General features: G+C 35.4%; 1 protein-coding gene and 1 long non-coding RNA gene across 6 annotated transcripts in view; one reads left to right on the forward strand and one right to left on the reverse strand.

The window, feature by feature from the left end:
- sima (HIF-1 transcription factor component sima) overlaps positions 1-20,529 on the reverse strand; it is a 519,843-nt gene that overhangs the window by 181,643 nt on the left and 317,671 nt on the right. The gene's annotated exons all lie outside the window — the stretch shown is intronic.
- Positions 5,336-6,443, forward strand: LOC141389255 (uncharacterized). The gene is made up of 2 exons (XR_012409010.1): positions 5,336-5,470; positions 6,261-6,443. It is a non-coding gene; the product is annotated as an uncharacterized lncRNA (long non-coding RNA).

A 20,529-nucleotide genomic window follows, 5' to 3' on the forward strand; every position in this document is an offset into this window, starting at 1 on the left:
ATTTGGGAATTTTTTGCAATTTCATTCGAAACTGTTGAAATAAAATCGATTATAGATTTTCACTTTTTTTCTGGTGATCAAAACATTATTGCTTTTACCTAATTAAACAGAATAAACGAGAACAACAATAACAACAAAAATCCACTTGATTCCACACAGACGTTAAATTATAGAACGGAATGCGTGCCGCCAATCACATGTGTGAACAAGTTTTTTGTTGTTGTTGTGTTTGGCAAATTATTTTAAAAACATTTCAATTTTCATTAGAATTTTGTGTGAAAATTGCATTTCACATTATTTCAGCATATTTTGGCTACAGCAGTTGTTGTTGTTATTGTACATTTAATTTTTTTTTGTTTTGTTAAATCCATTTGTTCTCGATGCTAGTCATATGAGAAATGTTGATGCTGCCACAGCTTGTTCGAGAAAATGATGAGCATGTACATATTATAGAACAATGTGCAATAGAGCAAGTAAAGATGCAAAGGAGGGTGGGGGGAGGGTGGTGATTCTGTTGTCATTCACCCACAATGAAAGTGCAATTTTTTGTTACGTAAGGAAATAATATTTGTTTTTTTTGTTTTTGCATAAATTTGTATACAAATTGCGTAATTAGAAAACAATTGACATGGGGGTGTGTGTGGCCCCTCAGAGGATTATGGGAGAGACTTAATAAACAATAACAGCAGTGTGAAAATGTGCAGGTACCCTACACACCATATCACCATAGGTTGGTTGAGTCTAAATCATTTCATAAGGGAAATAGATTTTAATTAGAAATTGAAGTCTCCAATAACAGAAGTGGTGGACCAAAATTTACTTTTAAAAAGAAATACCATTTTCGGGACCGACGAAGTTTCGAAAGTATCCCGGGTATATTTTTAGGCGATTGTGGGGTAGGTTATTAGAATTAGTGGGTCTCATTATGCACTAACTGACACAGCCAAGGTATTCTACACTAAAATTGCAAGAATTCTACTTGGTTGGGGATTTTAGAATCATTCTGTCCATTTTTTAGAGAACTATGGAGACCTCATTTTAGCTAACGGTTTGGAACTTTTGTGGCGTAATGAGTAGACCGGTATGGCGCATAATCGGACTTAAGCTAAGTTTTCTATCTGTAGGAGACCCTTTAGAGGTATTTATACCCTACACCATCCTGTAGTAAGGGTATTATGTGTTAGTGCATTTGTATGTAACATGCCTAAGGAAAAGAGATAGACCCATAGTTCCTTCTAGGGATATGCATAGAATCACTTTCTGAGTCGATTTATGCATGTCCGTCCATCCGCTCGCAACGTACAGGTCGCATGTATTGTTCGATTTGACTGAAAATTGGGGAAGACCATTATTTAGCCTTATGAAGAACGATATAGCTTTTGGTGAAAATCGGTTCAGATTTGGATATAGCTCCCATATCAATTTTCGGCAGATTTTTGGCCGATTTAAGGAATTTGATGCACCAAAGACGTTATGTATGTCTAGTTTTGATGAAATTTGGAATGTGTGACTGTGTTTGTTCTAGAAATATATGTGCCATATTATATCGTAATCTGTTCACATTTGAATTTAGCTCCCATATATATTTTCCCTAGTCATAGTGGTGTAGGGTATCATATAATCGGCCCCGCCTGACTTTGATCCTTTCCTTACTGGTTTTTAATTTAAAGAAGACCCTCGAAAGGCCTTCTATCTGTAGAATACCTTTCAAAGGTCTTCTATCTGTAGAAGAACCTGCGAAGGTATTCTATCTGTCGAATATTCTTCAAAGGTCTTCTATCTGTAAAAGATAGATCGAAGGTTTGTAAAATACCGTTCAAAGGTCCTATATCTGTAGAAGGTCCTTCAAAGGTATTCAATCTGTACAAGGCCCTTCAAATGTCTTCTATCTGTATAAGACCCCTCAAAGGTCTTCTATCTGTATAAGACCCTTCAAAGGTCTTCTATCTGTAGACCCTTCAAAGGTCTTCTATCTGTAGAAGACCCTTCAAAGGTCTTTATTTTGTAGTAGATGTTTAAAAGGTCTTCTATCTGTATAAGACCCTTCAAAGGTCTTCTATCTGTATAAGGCCCTTCAAAGGTCTTCTATCTGTAGAAGACCCCCCAAAGTCTTTATTTTGTAGTAGATGTTTAAAAGGTCTTCTATCTGTAGAAGAGGTCCTATATCTGTAGAAGGTCCTTCAAAGGTCTTCAATCTGTACAAGGCCCTTCATATGTCTTCTATCTGTATAAGACCCTTCAAAGGCCTTCTATCTGTAGACCCTTCAAAGGTCTTTATTTTGTATTAGATGTTTAAAAGGTCTTCTATCTGTAGAAGACCCTTCAAAGGTCTTTATTTTGTAGTAGATGTTTAAAAGGTCTTCTATCTGTAGAAGACCCTTCAATGGTCTTCAATCTGTACAAGGCCCTTCAAATGTCTTCTATCTGTATAAGACCCTTCAAAGGTCTTCTATCTGTAGAAGACCCTTCAAAGGTCTTCAATCTGTACAAGGCCCTTCAAATGTCTTCTATCTGTAGAAGACCCTTCAAAGGTCTTCAATCTGTACAAGGCCCTTCATATGTCTTCTATCTGTATAAGACCCTTCAAAGGTCTTTATTTTGTAGTAGATGTTTAAGAGGTCTTCTATCTGTAGAAGACCCTTCAAAGGTCTTCTATCTGTAGAAGGCCCTTCAAAGGTCTTCTATCTCTATAAGACCCTTCAAAGGTCTTCAATCTGTACAAGGCCCTTCAAATGTCTTTATTTTGTAGTAGATGTTTAAAAGGTCTTCTATCTGTAGAAGACCCTTCAAAGGTCTTCAATCTGTACGAGGCCCTTCAAATGTCTTCTATCTGTATAGACCCTTCAAAGGTCTTCTATCTGTAGAAGACCCTTTAAAGGTCTTCAATCTGTACAAGGCCCTTCAAATGTCTTCTATCTGTAGAAGACCCTTCAAAGGTCTTCAATCTGTACAAGGCCCTTCAAATGTCTTCTATCTGTATAAGACCCTTCAAAGGTCTTTATTTTGTAGTAGATGTTTAAAAGGTCTTCCATCTGTAGAAGACCCTTCAAAGGTCTTCAGTCTGTACAAGGCCCTTCAAATGTCTTCTATCTGTATAAGACCCTTCAAAGGTCTTTATTTTGTAGTAGATGTTTAAAAGGTCTTCTATCTGTAGAAGACCCTTCAAAGGTCTTCTATCTGTAGAAGGCCCTTCAAAGGTCTTCTATCTCTATAAGACCCTTCAAAGGTCTTCTATCTGTACAAGGCCCTTCAAATGTCTTCTATCTGTAGAAGACCCTTCAAAGGCCTTTATTTTGTAGTAGATGTTTAAAAGGTCTTCTATCTGTAGAAGACCCTTCAAAGGTCTTCAATCTGTACGAGGCCCTTCAAATGTCTTCTATCTGCATAGACCCTTCAAAGGTCTTCTATCTGTAGAAAACCCTTCAAAGGTCTTCAATCTGTACAAGGCCCTTCAAATGTCTTCTATCTGTAGAAGACCCTTCAAAGGTCTTCAATCTGTACAAGGTCCTTTAAATGTCTTCTATCTGTATAAGACCCTTCAAAGGTCTTTATTTTGTAGTAGATGTTTAAAAGGTCTCCCATCTGTAGAAGACCCTTCAAAGGTCTTCAATCTGTACAAGGCCCTTCAAATGTCTTCTATCTGTATAAGACCCTTCAAAGGTCTTTATTTTGTAGTAGATGTTTAAAAGGTCTTCTATCTGTAGAAGACCCTTCAAAGGTCTTCTATCTGTAGAAGGCCCTTCAAAGGTCTTCTATCTCTATAAGACCCTTCAAAGGTCTTCTATCTGTACAAGGCCCTTCAAATGTCTTCTATCTGTAGAAGACCCTTCAAAGGTCTTTATTTTGTAGTAGATGTTTAAAAGGTCTTCTATCTGTAGAAGACCCTTCAAAGGTCTTCAATCTGTACGAGGCCCTTCAAATGTCTTCTATCTGTATAGACCCTTCAAAGGTCTTCTATCTGTAGAAGACCCTTCAAAGGTCTTCAATCTGTACAAGGCCCTTCAAATGTCTTCTATCTGTAGAAGACCCTTCAAAGGTCTTCAATCTGTACAAGGCCCTTCAAATGTCTTCTATCTGTATAAGACCCTTCAAGGTCTTCTATCTGTAGAAGACCCTTCAAAGGTCTTTATTTTGTAGTAGATGTTTAAAAGGTCTTCTATCTGTAGAAGACCCTTCAAAGGTCTTCTATCGGTAGAAGGCCCTTCAAAGGACTTCTATCTCTATAAGACCCTCCAAAGGTCTTCAATCTGTACAAGGCCCATCAAATGTCTTCTATCTGTATAAGACCCTTCAAAGGTCTTTATAGTAGATGTTTAAAAGGTCTTCTATCTGTAGAAGACCCTTCAAAGGTCTTCTATCTGTAGAAGACCCTTCAAAGGTCTTTATTTTGTAGTAGATGTTTAAAAGGTCTTCTATCTGTAGAAGACCCTTCAAAGGTGTTCTATCTGTAGAAGGCCCTTCAAATGTCTTCTATCTGTATAAGACCCTTCAAAGGTCTTCAATCTGTACAAGGCCCTTCAAATGTCTTCTATTAGTATAAGACCCTTGAAAGGTCTTCTATCTATAGAAGACCCTTCAAAGGTCTTTATTTTGTAGTAGATGTTGAAAAGGTCTTCTATCTGTAGAAGACCCTTCAAAGGTCTTCTATCTGCAGAAGACCCTTCAAAGGTCTTTATTTTGTAGTAGACATTTAAAAGGTCGCCTATCTTTAGAAGACCCTTCAAAGGTGTTGTATCTGTAGAAGACCATGCTAAGGTCATCTTTCTGAAGAAGACCATGAAAAGATCTTCCATCAGTAAAGTGCTACGAAAATGTATTTTATCTGTAGAAGAGCATTTAAAAATCTTCTGACTGTGGACGACCATGTACAGGTCTTTTATATTCGAAACACAAAACCAGCATATTCCTCAGAATACAGGTCATACCTTCTAATCAAAAAACAGATAAGGTACCAAATAATCATTCCCACTTAGCTTTGAAATTTTCACCACGGCTCTACATATTTCATCATATATTTTTCAAATTCCCATTTTCGCTTCAAAATAAAATTGTTTCTCTAGCCTTCCTTCTATCCATTAGATTTGCTAACGATTGAATCATCCCACCACCACCCATCATCAATTCGTATCATCATCATCGTCACCATGAGCAAAAATTACAATAAAATTGATTGTTAACCCGTTTCGAATAAACCAGAATTTGTGTTGAAAACACTTGAAGACGAGCCCCCTTTTGGATTTCATCAATACACAGCTTTGGGGTTGGGTTGGGTTATTTTTTTTTTTTCTAAAAGTCAGCAACCGCAAATGAAAGCGAATACGTTTTATGTCATTTGAGAATAAAATATCTATTGTTGGAGGAGATCAGGAACAAAAACAACAGCAACAACGAGTGCAAGTCATTTATAAAACGCCACAAATATCAATAGCAGCGTCAAACAACAACAACAAAGAGAACTGGCAAGGCAAATGTAATTAAAATTCAAAAAAATATTTATTTATAAAAAAAGCTACAACGGCAACAGGTAAAACGTCGTAGTATTATGAAATTCAAAGCGGATTGTTTTTTTTTGTAGATTTCAAATTTCAAAACGCCATCAGCCAACAAACCACATGTGACCAAGAAAAAAAAAACATCATCATAGTAGTAGATATTCATGGCAGTAGAATTACGGTAGTAGAATAAAATAAAATAATAAAAAAATTATTTAGTCAAGCTCCCCCTGGTTATTTTCTAGCCTAGCTTAGCCAGAGCTGGAAATGTGTAATTATGTGGACAAATTAAAATAAGATCATCACAATTTTTCCCTGTGGGTATGCTTTTTTGTATATACAATTTATTTTGTCGCCTTTTTTATTATATATACTGCACTTTTAAGATACCTGTGGAGAGCTGAATTGAATCGCCACAAAAAATTAAGTGGTGACGACGACTTAAGTGCCAGCAGTTAGTTAGTTAGTTTTTGTTTTTGCGCAGTTGAAAAACTGTTACAAAATAAAAGCTAAACCTTAAATGGATAAAAAATGAGGAGAGTGAATACAAAGTACATATGAGGAATAAATAGAACATCGTTTTTTTTTTGTTTAAATTCCCCATCAACCAAAAAGCAAACTATTTTAGTTAAAATGGTTTGTTTTTAGTTAATTATTAAATTGACTGTATGTGCAAGTAAATTTACTATGTCGGTGTGTTAGTATACTTTTTACGTTTTCAATGACCATATTGTGAAACGCTAATTATAGTTTTCTGTTTTTTTTTAGTTATAATTTCAGATCATATGACGACGATGATGATGAGTACATTCATAGTAAAGTATGTGGCACAAAATGCGTTTTGTTTTGCGATATAAAAGAGCATTGTAATTACACGCTGACTAAATTCATAAAAGCAAAATACAATGTCTAAAGTTCAATTGTTTTATCAGTCCCTAAATAATTATAACCCAATTTCAAAGTGAAACAAACAATTCATTCTTCATTTGGTGTCTGACTTTTCTATACAGGAAGAAGTATGGATTTTTTCTAAGACGGCGATATTTTTCCTAGTTAATGAAATTCACTTTAGGAATTTAAAGTTTTATATTTAGATTTACTACCCACAAAAAATCATAACCCTTGAGAACCCCGAAAGGCATCAAACCAGATCTTATTCGAGTCATCTATACATGTTGCTTATTTTTGCTATTTCTCAGCGCTATACATTTTGATTTTACTACTCAAATGCTAAAATTTACACTATATGTCTTACACTATATAATTCTGAATTAAGCATAAGAATGAGAAAATTTAGTGAACAATGGGTTTTAAACCAATTGATAGATTGTAGTAACTAATTACTAATCACATCCCGATTCATATTAGCTCAATGCTATGGGACCTACAGTTAATTGCCAAGTCCGAACGGCTCAAAGTGTTGCCGCAGTGGACAAAAACGAAAAATGTGATGCTAACTTTTATATATGTTTACGTTTCTTTCTTACAGTAAACACATCAGATACGACGAATCTGAAAGAATTTGGTCGATATATTTCCCAGGTAATCTAAAGCGATAATCATATGAAAATTAGATGACAACTAAAATAATTATATCAGAAAATTTTGTTGATAATATTAAAAGTTTTGGATGGGTATTTGATGGGTGGTCTATAAATATAACATTTGAGTACAATAAGTTGACATCAGCTGGACATTGGCAAAGTACCGTTATCAAGAACTAAAAATTTAAATTTGATAAAAAATATAAATTCTTAATATTTCGTAGAGTATATCTTTTGATTGCCATATCATATCATCCAGATTTTGCTACAACTCGTTGAATTTTGATGGAATAGCCTTCAAATTTAGTATGTGTTATTTTCTTATGCCTCTGAGCAGTTTCACCGATTTTCGATTTTCAGATTTGGATATAGCCCCCATATATATCTTCCCCCGATTTTTGTTATAATTGCCTCAATTTTTGATGAATAGCCTTCAAATTTAACATGGGATGTTTTCTCAGGCCCCTGTTCAGTTTTACCGTTGAACTAGTTTGATGAATGTTACACACGTACTTATGAGGGCACAGGAATGAAAAATATCAATAATAAAATAAAACAAGTAAAAAAGTATCAGTCGGCTTTGCCGACAGAGATATACCCTCATCCTATGTGAATTGGAACTTTCATCTACGGACAGATCGAATGTATTTAGGGTCTTTTCATAATTTTGTGGTACTTTTTGGACATATGAACTAGCCGACAAAAATGCGGATTAGGATTAAAGTGCAAAAGTTTTGAGGAGGAGGGAATGGACCGACATATTGTATTACGGAAGAGCATCTTTTTTTGAGTCATATCTTTTCGATAGATATCGCGCCCACTAGTCATTTCAGTGGGTTATCGTACACCTGTTGGACTAGTATGCGAGGAAGCATGGACTTGTCCACGGAAAACATATGGCTGTAAACAGGACCACAAAGAACATCATCGGTATAAATTTCCAAAGGATCTCTGAACAGACGCTAAACTGCACTTGGCCACAAATGTTGAACTTTTGTGTGGGAGGTATCCTAAGGAGAGGACCGATATGGACCATTTTAGAAGTTAAACTAAGTTTGGGCAAAATATGACGAAGGCCAAATTTTTGACCAAATCGGTCTATGAGTTCGAGAGTTATTGTGCTCTCCAACTACTACATATGGTGTTTTTTACAACTTTCGGGCTGTTTTCCCAAGAAGTATGGACTGGCCACTGAAAAACTTCTTCCGTTGCAATTGAGACAGCGATTGCAAGTTGGTTCAACAGAAACCGAAGTTAGTCAAGAGCAGGTCTTAAAGTGAACTTATCCGAAATTTTGTATGGGAGGTACCCGAAGGAATGGACAAATATAGTCCATATTCAAAACTGATTTATATCTGGTAGATATATTAGGATGTATAAAATATGGACCAAATCGATCACTCCCTTCAAGAGTTATCGTGCTCACAATATATATATTTGAACTTTTGTGGGGGAGGTACCTGAAGGAGGGGACCGATATGACTTATCTTCAAACTTAAACTAAGTTTGGACCAAATATTACAAAGGCCAAATTTTGGACCGAATCGGATATTTTCTCATGAAGTATGGACTTGTCCCTGATTAAACTTGTATCGTCGTATGGGGGGGCAGTGAATACAAGTTGTTACAACAAAAATCAAAGCGATTCGAAAGCAGCTCCTAAACTGAACTTATCCGAAATTTTATGTGGGAGGTAACCGAAGGAGTGGACCGATTGAGTCCATATTGGAACCTCATCTAAGTCTGGTAGACATTTCACGATGTGCATAGTATGGACCAAATCGGTTACTCCAAAACATTTTCGAACTTTTGTGGGGGAGGTACCGGAAGGAGTGGACCGATATAACCCATCTTCGAACTTAAAATAAGTTTGGACAAAATATTACGAAAGCCAAATTTTGGACCAAATCGGTTCATCCGTTCGAGTTATCGTGCGCACTAGCCAGACAGACAGACGGACATTGCTAAATCGACTCCAAATTGTCTGAAACACAGTTCGTCCAAACATACTTGGGGTCTAAAACCGTTATTTTGTATATACCCTCGTTAGCACAAATGCTGAGGGTAAACTCATATATCACCCTAACATAGATCCTGTCTGAAAAATAGGGTGACCCCTTCTGACAAAAAGGGTGCTTCTATAGACCCCTTCTGACAGAAAGGGTGCATCTATAGTACCTTTCTGACAGAAAGGGTGCTTCGATAGACCATTTCTTATAGAAAGGGTGCTTCGGTAGACCCTTTCTGATGCAAAGGGTTCTTCGATAGACCCTTTCTGATGGAAAGTGTGCTTCGATTGACCCTTTCTGATGGAAAGGGTGCTTCTATAGACCCCTTATGACAGAAAGGGTACTTCTATAGAATCTTTCTGACTGAAAGGGTCACCTATATACCCTTTTTGACAGAATGGGTACTTCTATAGAATTTTTCTGACAGAAAGGGTGCATCTATAGTACCATTCTGACAGAAAGGGTGCTTCGATAGACCATTTCTTATAGAAAGGGTGCTTCGATAGGCCATTTCTTATAGAAAGGGTGCTTCGGTAGACCATTTCTTATAAAAAGGGTGCTTGGGTAGACCATTTCTTATAGAAAGGGTGCTTCGGTAGACCCTTTCTGATGCAAAGGGTTCTTCGATAGACCCTTTCTGATGGAAAGGGTGCTTCGATTGACCCTTTCTGATGGAAAGGGAGCTTCTATAGACCCTTTCTGATGGAAAGGGTGCTTCGATTGACCCTTTCTGATGGAAAGGGAGCTTCTATAGACCCCTTATGACAGAAAGGGTACTTCTATAGACTCTTTCTGACTGAAAGGGTCATCTATATACCCTTTCTGACAGAAAGGGTACCTCTGTAGACCCCTTATGACAGAAAGGGTACTTCTATAGACTCTTTCTGACTGAAAGGGTCATCTATATACCCTTTCTGACAGAAAGGGTACCTCTGTAGACCCCTTATGACAGAAAGGGTACTTCTATAGACTCTTTCTGACTGAAATGGTAATCTATATACCCTTCTGACAGAAAGGGTACCTCTGTAGACCCCTTCTGACCGCAAGGCTTCATCTATAGACCCTTTCCGAAAGAAAAGGTGCTTCGATATACCCTTTCTGGAAGAACGGGTGCTTCGATAAACCCTTTCTGAAAGGGTGCTTCGATTGACCATTCCTAAAAATTCTATAGTAGAATCAATATAGCCCCCATAGAACGGCACCACCGAGTTTCGTCATTTTGAAAGTTTTAGCCATATTATTCTATCGAAATAACTGAAATTTGACAGTAGGCAATTTTTTTTTTTAATTCGATATTTTTAAATTCCGTTTCGCTTAAGTAAAAGATTATTAGGTTCTTAGTGATCCCACAAAAGCATTTGCTGATCGGTTTATTCGTTTTCAAGCTGCAGTAAAAACAGCGTTTCGTAGGCGGCCATTTGTCAGAACACTGTGCAATATTTTTCAACTAAAAAAATCCGATAGTAGCTCAAAGTGTGATCTATCAGATGAAAACAAAACCTTCTGAAAAAATTTATTAGATTTCTTGTAAAAAAATCATGAAAAATGTAATTTTTCGTGCTCAATAAGTGGCCATAATCCCTTAAGATATTCTGCTCCTGCAAGGAATAAGAGGAAGAGTTTAGGTCCTATTTATCTTAATACAGTTCGGGGTGGAGTGTATAAAAAGTTCGGCCTGGCAGAACGTAACGTCGATCTTATTTGTTAATATTCATCTTGAGGAAGACAAATAGGTCTGTAACTTTTTCGCAAAATTTGGAATGAATTGATTGAAGTGGAAGAAATTACCGGAAAGTGATATTTACATTATACAATATTTATACAGGGTTTTAAAAATGTTTTAAGTTTTATCCTATCTATTTCCTTGATTAAACTTTGAAGAAATCACCATTTTCATTCAACTGTCATGTTTCAATTTTTCTGAAAATGAAACACAAAGAAATTGTTGTTTTTTCACTTTAACATTAACTCTCTCACAACTCTCTACATTATGCCTTTGTTATGCCATAATTTACCCAGCCTAAATGTATGCTATAGAAAATAGTAATAACACGTTAGCTTAGAGTTGTGAGTCGATAATTTAACTTTGTTTTATGTATGTACTCACGCACAAACATTTGGTCTGTCTAGTTGATTGTTATCGAACATTGAATCAGGCGTAATATAGGAATATACTTTATACATACATATGTATAGCATACCTATGTAGAAGATTACATACATAAACATACATATTTCCACACAAAAGAACTGAAATCACAGGTGGAAGGCATAAGTTGATGGTAATATATGGCTGCTTTTACATAAATAATTGAGGTCTTCAACCAGCTGTATAATTATAAATTACTTTGTTATCATTAACTATAAAAAATGTTCTGTTCCTTTACCACAAGACCTATCATCAGTTTTATTTTCAATAGTATATCAGAGACCCGATATGTTATAATGGTAAAGGCTTTCATTTTAGCGGGGTTAGAATAAAAATGAAAAGGTTTTAACGTGCTCACAGTTTGTTACGATTTATTAAATTTTTTCCGCAGTATATTTACCATGTAAAACATTTTCAAAAGTGGCCTCTAGTTCTTCCTAGCTACTTCAGGTTTTGTTTCTTGGGAAATTCTCTAATGGAGTTCACCTCATTGACACCTATAAGCCCTCTAAATGCATTGGAACTGTCTGATATAAGTATCCTCATAACAATTTGTCAATCTCGCAATTTCCCATTTTCGCCCCCTCCCTAAAGTATGCAATAAATTACGTACTAACATATTATTTAAATTTCACCCCTCACTTAGGGGTAGTTTACACTATATGTAAATGTCATATGACACGAAATAAAAACATTCCATATCTACCCACGCAGGCAATGTGGAGACGCAATTTTATTACATTTTTGCTATTGTGGACGCACAAAGTAAATGGCGTAAGGAAAATCCCCAATATTGCACATATTAGCGACTATATAATGATCGAAAATTTCATGTCATATGATATTTTCATATAGTGTAAACTACCCCTTATATTCACCGTACTTGTTTCAGACCCATAGGGGGAATTTTCTAAGCAAGTTCGGTTCATTGCTACGAGTATTTATAAGCTCTCTAGATGTATTGTCAATACCTGACATAAGTATCCTCATACAAATTTGTCAATCATTTCCCATGTTTCGCCCCTCCATAAAGTATGCAACAAATTACGTACAAACATATTATTTACATTTCCCAAATCCATCCCTCACTTGTATTTACCGCACTTGTTTTAGACATATACATCTTTAGCTAGCTATCCATAATGTCAACATAATGCCTTAATTTTATCTTAATTTAATTACAGTGTTGTTTTTTTTTGCTGCGATTTTTTGGCATGCATAAAGTTTAGCAAGTTTTGGAGTAGGCCAAGGAAACTATTTGAACAACCACAACAACAGAATATAAGTTCTCAACAAAATACAAAGAAGCTTGCATAACATAGTATAACTTATAGCCCCAAGAGTTGGGGGGAAAGCGAAAACGAAAAAACTTAACTAGACAATCACCAATGTGACAGGATAAACAGATATTGGCCAAATGACACATGTGTGTGTTTCACATACAAACGAATAACTTCATGTGGGTGGTTGGTTGGAAAGAATGTCATGTGTAGGAAGCACAACGCACATGTTCTAGGCGTAAATGTTGGTATTGATAGGGGCAGGGGGGTCAGGTCATTGCATAGGTTAGGTTAGCTGGAAGTGAAACATTTCGTTTTCTATTAAACTTTCTGTTGATGTGTTTGGAATGAAATTGAATAGAAAAATTGATAGATTTCTTCGATTTTTTCTGTGACGTTTTGTATTGTTTTTTTTTGGGTTTTCTGTCCTCTGAGGTCCTAAATTGAAAATTGATAAAGACAAGTTTTGTAAGAATATGTCAGTCAGTTAGTCAGTCAGTAGAGAGACATACATAGATACTAAATCAACCATCAAATACATCCAACATGTGTTGCACAAATTGATACAATGGAGAGAATGAGAGAAATGAGAAGTAGAAATAAATCATGCTATTTACGAGGGTGGAGCAGTTAAGACAGTCAAGTATTTCTAACTAAGTAAACGGCATAATAGAAATATATACAAAATATTCATAACTGTGGTACTTTAGATATAAGTTAGTTCAGCTTGATGGCACTAATGTGAAGAAGAAAGCAAAATATTAAAAAGTTATTCTATTATGAAATGTAAACTAACTTCAACTTGACTGCGAATTTAGATAAACTTACGGCAGAAAATCATGAATGACCTGTTTCACCAGCACGATTTTAACTCAAATTTGTACCAAAATTGTGGGTTTTTGAAAATATTAAATACATTTTTGTTCCACAACAACGAGAGTTTGGTAGTAATTCGAACCAATTTGAATTCGAATCGTCCTACCAGTCTCTGTATTTTCCCACAATAGTAGATTATGACTAGCGTAGCAGACAAAAGTCCATTAAAATAGCTTTTTAAACTACCGTTAGAGGTCATTTTTGTAGATATCGTAGGCATGAACCTTCCATAAGATATTGTTGAAGATGTACAAAGACACGAAATTCAGTAGATAAGGAAATATCATCCAAATGTGTTTTGTAAATCTCTGTAGATGTCATTTTGTAGATAGCAAAGACCTGAACCTAAGCTATTGTAAGTTGTTAAACTTATTCCTATACACGAACCTTCGATGGTCATGAAACATAAGATGTGAAGAAAATGTATATTATACTCTAAGGAGAGTTTGGAACAGGATATAGATGACATTGCACATAATGGGAGTTTAATGAATTTTTTATAAGCCATATCAAATTAAGTTTGAAACGCTGAATTCAGAACCAAAGATATCCTTGAGAAATATTTATGTAAATAAAAGCAATTCAGATAAGAACAAATTGAAAGCCATCTTGGTGGAAGGTATGTTCACCTTTTATAAATAAGGCCATTAGTAGCAGCGCCTAAAACCCTCTGCAAAATGCTAAACATATTTTCGGTTTTTTGTAACTACACGCATTGATATGAAAGTCTCGCCATACCCCTTCAGTGATATTTAATGTGGACTTATGTGCCACCTTGGTTGTAAACAAGACCGTTTTGACTTCCGGGCCAGCCAAAATGACATTTTCAGTAGCGACCATGAAAACATGCTTAGCCTACGACATGGCCACATTTTATTAGCATTTCAGACATGTAAAACTTTCCTACTCATTGATAAAAACAAGTAAAAAAAGTATAAGTCGGCTTTGCCGACAGAGATATACCCTCAGCCTGTGTATATTGAAACAATTTTTTCCCAAAATATGTATGTATTTAGGGGGTTTTCAAAATGTTGGGCCTATGAAGCGACAAAAATGTTGATTAGGATTAAAGTTCAAAAGTTTTGCGGAGCAGGTACTTAAAGGAATGGACTGACATAGACCATTATGGAAGTGGATCTCCAGCTACTACATATGGTGCAATAGGGGGTTTCTTTACACCTTTCGGGCTGTTTTCTCAAGAAGTATGGACTTGCCCCTGAAAAAACGTTTACCAACGTAATTGAGGCAGGGAATGCAAGCTGCTTCAACAAAAAATCAAAGTGATTCGATAGCAGGTCTTAAAGTGAACTTATCCGAAATTTTGTGTGAAAGGTACCGGATGGAGTGGACAAATATAGACCATATTTGAACCTGATCTATATCTAGTAGATATATTAGGATGTGTAAAGTATGGACCAAATCGGTCACTCCCTTCAAGAGGTATCGTGCGCACAATTTTTCCGAACATTTTTGAACTTTTGTGGGGGAGGTACCTGAAGGAGTGGACCGGCTGGCTGCAGCGCACGATAACTCTCGAACGGATCAACCGATTCCGTTCAAAATTCGGTTTTCGTAATATTTTGTCCAAACTTAGTTTAAGTTCGAAGATGAGTTATATCGGTCCACTCCTTCCGGTACGTCCCCCACAAAAGTTCGAAAATGTTCGGAAACTTTGTGCGCACGATAACTCCTGAAAGGAAAAACCGATTTGGTCCATACTATGCACATCGTGAAATTTCTACTAGACTTAGATGAGCTTCCAATATGGACTTAATCGGTCCACTACTTCGGGTACCTCCCACACAACATTTCGGAAAACTTCAATTTAGGACCTGCTCTCGACTCGCTTTGGTTTTGGTTGAAAAAACTTGTATTCACTGTCTCCTATAGGACGGTACAAGTCCATATTTGCTGAGAAAATAGTTTCAAAGTTGCAAAAAACCGCTATGATACCGTGTGTAGTTGTTGGAGCGCAAGATAACCCTCGAACGGATCTGTCGATTCGGTCAAAAATTTGGCCTTCGTAATATTTTGTCTAAAATTAGTTTAAGTTCAAAGATAAGCAATATCGATCCACTACTTCAGGTACCTCTCCCACAAAAGTTCAAAAACTTTCCGAATAATTGTACGCACGATTACTGTTGATGGGAGTGACCGATTTGGTCCGTACTGTACACATCTTAATACATCTACCTGATATAGATAAGATTCAAATATGGACTGTATTTGTCCACTCCTTCGGGTACCTCCCATACAAAATGTAGGATAAGTTCACTTTAAGACCTGCTCGCGAATCAGGTTTAATTGGCAGAGGTAGGAGCACTTGAGGTATCAGAAATACTACTAATTGCTCTTTAAGCATTCGAAAAAAGCTGATCGACAGCGTCTGTGTCAATCAAACATGTACCCATGGATTGAATAACAAAAAAAAAATCCTAAAGAGACGCAGCAACTGCCGATTCCAATTTTGGCGAAAACATAAAACATCCAATATCACAATATCTCTAGGTAGAAATGCTTCTCTTGCAAAAATAACGTAATTCGAAAAATTCGTCCGTCGCTTTTCAGGAGGTAAGTGTCTAGAATATGAGGAATATCCCTGCCGAGTTTCGTACATAGGTTCGTTTCTAAATAATAATATTTAAAAAGCCAAATTTGACAATAAACGGTTTAAAAATTGGATTGGTTCGGCCAGTTCAAATCTTTGTGTGTACAGTTAGTTTCCAACTGCGGACGACCATACTCAAAGGAATTGATTTGTACAGTACGCAAGTGCCGCAATTAAAAATCGATGAGTAAAAAATAACATAACAAACGATTCTAATCAGACAAACGATTCTGTTCAAATTTTTCAGAAAAGTCAAATTTGACAATGAACGGCTTAATAATAAAACCATTGCGCCAAATTCAAGCACCTTCCAATCCCTGGTGGTGGATAGCAGCATTAAAATCCCTAAGGTAGTCTTGGCAATTATAATGATTGCATACCTTCAGGGGTTGGTATTCTTTTTAAAGAAAATTTTAAATGAAGAATATTATCTTCATGAACTTTTTCATTTGGCGGTATTTTCATAACCCAAGAATTGAGTACCTGGTCTGTATTGCATACCAAAAACGATTAAAAATTGTTAAGGTAATGAATTTGAACAATGAGAATACTTTTCCCTGGTCGCTGTGCTTTCAACATTTCGACAAGAAAAAAATGAAATTTTGTCCAAATTCGAGCGCCTTTCAATCCCTGGTGGTGGATAGCAGCATTAACATCCCTAAAGTAGTCTTGACAATTATAATGATTGCATACTTTCAAGGGCTTGTATTCTTTTTTAATAAAAATTTCAAATGAAGAATATTATCATCATGAACTTTTTCATTTGACGGTATTTTCATAACCCAAGAATTGAGTCGCTGGTCTGTATTGCATCCCAAGAACGATTAAAAAGTTGTTAAGGGAATGAATGTGAATACTTTTTCGTGGTCCCTATGCTTTCAAAATTTCGACAAGAAAAAATGAAATTATGCCTACATTTTTGAAAAATTTATGATGAGAGAAATTTCTCTCTCTAAAATTTCATGCTATGTTCGACGACCAACTTCTCTACAAGTGGTGTCATACGACACGACAACTACAATTTTTAGACTTTTCATTCTAAAAATGTCGACTAAACGAAAATTGATTTGGGTATTCCAAGAATAGTGTGGGCGAAAAACTTCTTGTATCATTAAAATAATTGTTTTGGCCATTTTATGTGCCATTTTTGGCAAATCGTTAAGGAGACGTCCTTCTAACGTAATCCACAGATTTCCACGCACAAGGAGACAAAAAAAGTAAAATGACATAAACACGTGTCTTCTACGCTTGGTCACTCATATGTTATCTAATATGCCTCATAAATGTAGGGTATGGCTAAACTGTAAAGCCTACATTTAGGAGGTTTTTTTTTCGTACACAACTCTTAAAAACTAAACAAAACGAATATTTCTTAATGTTGTTGGTCATATTCGTTTTGAATAACACTTTTATTAAATTATTTCAATGCTGATCCCTTTTGAAAAAGGAAGAGAAGAAGAAACGACACATAAAAAAGGGCTGCACCTAAAAGTATACTTTGGTAATATTTGTTGTATCCTTATGGTCATTTAAACATACTTGACTTCATTAGGATTCCATATGATTTGCGTTTGGCGCGTGTATGATTATCAGAAAGAGAGAAAGAGGATGATAAATCAAAACGTTGTCAGAATATTTAATATGTTCATGTTGTTGCTGCTATCCATTTTTGCTTGTAACCATGTCGAGCTGTAACATATCACACGGCTCAACATAAGAAGACTAGCATAATTTCTCTGGGGAATTTTGTCCAAAGGATATTTCATTTAAATGTTTTGGCCGTCTTAATAGCGGGTCTTTTGTTTTTTTGCGTTTCTTCAGCCTAATCTCTTCCTCTGGCCATTTTGCGCTGTATGTGTTGCCCATGGTCATTAATATTTATGTTGTTTTTGTTTGTTCTGTTTTTTTTTTCAGTTGCTTCAAGGGGCTAATAATTGCAAAATTTCGTTTAATATTTCCTAAGAGGACTACCTACATACAACAAATGATGGACTCTCGGAGTGTGTCAAGTATGAAATATAAGACAAATCATTTGTCATCGTTTAGAAATGTTGAAACAAAATATTATATAAGTCGATTTATTTTGTTGGTTTTTTTATGCTCACATTTTTATGAATTTTATCCATGGCTAAGAAGATTTTCGGAAAATGTGTTATGTTAAGATAAATTGCATCTTATTTTCATTAAGCCTTTTCGGCTTCTTGATTGTGATATTAAATAATTTATTTGCCCAAAATGTGAAAATATGATTTTATAAATTAAACCTTGGGTTAGTGCAAACTTAGGAGGTGGCTATAATTTAAAATATTATTTTAGGAGTCAGTGCTGAATTTAGGAAAAATAAAACTTCCCAATTATCATGTAATTTGAAGCATACTTTTAGGCATTGTATGTATTTTGTGTATTTTTAAACATACTTTAGGGATTGGGTGAAAGAAATATTTCGTAGGTGCATAATTTTAGAAGTAATCTTTCAGTTTATTACTGCTCCTTAGCTACTTTAAATAAACATTTAAAGATTTCACCTTCCTTTAAAATGTTTATATTGAATTTATCTCTTTGTTTTATGTCCTCCATCCAATATAATAACGGCGAAAAAGTTTATTTTCTTCTTGTGAAAAATGTTAATAGTTTTATCATTTGCCAAACATAGATTCCCCCCAGAAGGCACGAGCGCTTCTTTACTAAATGATATGTCAATTTTACATATGAGTAAATTTATGGTATCTCTATAATAAAGGGTGTCACCCAGACGTATGGTAACTAAAAAAAAATATTTCCTTTAAATAAAACCTCAGGATTGGTACAACAAGATTTTTCTTTTAACCCTTTCGGCCCCAACGTTGCTTATAAGCAACTTCGATTTTAACGTCGTTTTATTTAAAACTAACGGAATTTTTTTTGAGTATTATGTGAATGGCTTACTCTCAGTTAGAAGTAGGATTACGATATTATTCGTATTGAGGCGAAATGTAGGGGTTGTTGAAAATTTGCGAAGAATCATAGTGTTTTTCTTATACTGCTGCGACATCTATATTTCAAATGATTAAAAGACAAGTTAACTGTTGAAATCAAAAAAAGGTACATGTTAAAGTGTGTCTTTGCGAATTAAGGCTGAGTTCGTGGCAAATTCGGCCCGGAAGGGTGCAAATTAGGCAAAATGTTATAGTTAATATAGTCATTAATGTAGCGCCATCTACATTTCAAAATGTTTCACAGGAATAGTTCATTGTAATATCTGCGCATTTGCTCGGCTTTTGGAAATGTCTCCTGAAAGTGAACTATAAACCATTTATAGATACTATTAATCAAAGACATACAACAGTAAAAATTAGACATAATGCAGTTTCATTTGACTATTAAACCATAGAGGGCTCTTGTGTATAACAGACATTTAAAAGAGCACAACAGAAACAAAAGCGTACCCAAATGTGAGCTATGTTAAGGGTTTACCTCTACTTTTCACTTAAAAAAAAAATCTAAAAATAATATTATTGGCTTATTTTACAGGTAGTATAGGGTATGGCGCAACGATAGCTCTAAAACGAATCGACCGATATTCATATGGTTTGGTGAGCTTATTATATACATAGAAGCTTGTCTGCGAGACAGATTTTTTAAATCGAAATTTTGACTTTGACACTCACAATTTTTTAAATCGATTTTTTTTAATTATATTTCGCTTAAAAATCTTGTTTAAAACGCCCACGAAGATCGGCCCATCCGTTTTCGAGCTATCGTTGGCACCACAAAAAAAGGGTTTCGCAGGTAAGCCATTTACCACAAGGCTATGCAAATTTTTTCAACAACAAAAATTCCACAAGTAATTTAAGATGTGCTCTTTTAGGTAGAAAAAAGATCTACTTAAATATTGGTAGTTTCTTTGAAAACATTTCATGCAGAGGTAGGGGTAACCCCTTAAATAAAACATAATTCCATGTCAAAATTTTGTAACATAACATTATGTTAGACCTCCGCGCCATCTGCCGATGTATAGTAGCAATAGAAATGCCCCACCTTGTTATATTAGCTGTGTTCCTTTACTTACCTGAGGTTACCATTTTTACCATTTGTTACCATTTTTAACCTGCAAAGCGTTCCTTAACCCCGAAAGTGGCAAAACTGGAAGCAATATTTAAGAGAGTGAGAGAGGAGAGAGAGCAAAAATGGCTTTCTCTTCTACCACAGGCTACCAGCAAAATTTCTAAGGTAAAAAATGGCAGAACTGATTTTTCGACTTTTGTTTGGCGATTATTTCACAATGAAGAAGAAAATGGACGAAAAACAGATGAAAAAGTCGAACGCTGACAAAACTTAATTAAAAACTGTGAAATAATAGACGAAAATTGATTTTTTTATGTTTCTTTTTGACATTGCTGCCAGATCTACCATTTTTCCGTTTCTTTACTTTTCTGGTAAAAATGTTCATGAGAGAGCAATGTTGAGAAATTTGGACACTTTTCTCTTTTACCACTCTTACCATTAAAAAAGTAAAGGAACAAAGCTATTATATGTCTTTCCATTGATTTAACTGTTGCCCTAACCATATTTTTAATTATTAGCGGACAAAT

The sequence above is a fragment of the Musca autumnalis genome, unplaced genomic scaffold (assembly GCF_047663935.1).
Source record: "Musca autumnalis isolate F117 unplaced genomic scaffold, ASM4766393v1 scaffold_1, whole genome shotgun sequence".
In the NCBI taxonomy this organism is placed as follows: domain Eukaryota; kingdom Metazoa; phylum Arthropoda; class Insecta; order Diptera; family Muscidae; genus Musca; species Musca autumnalis.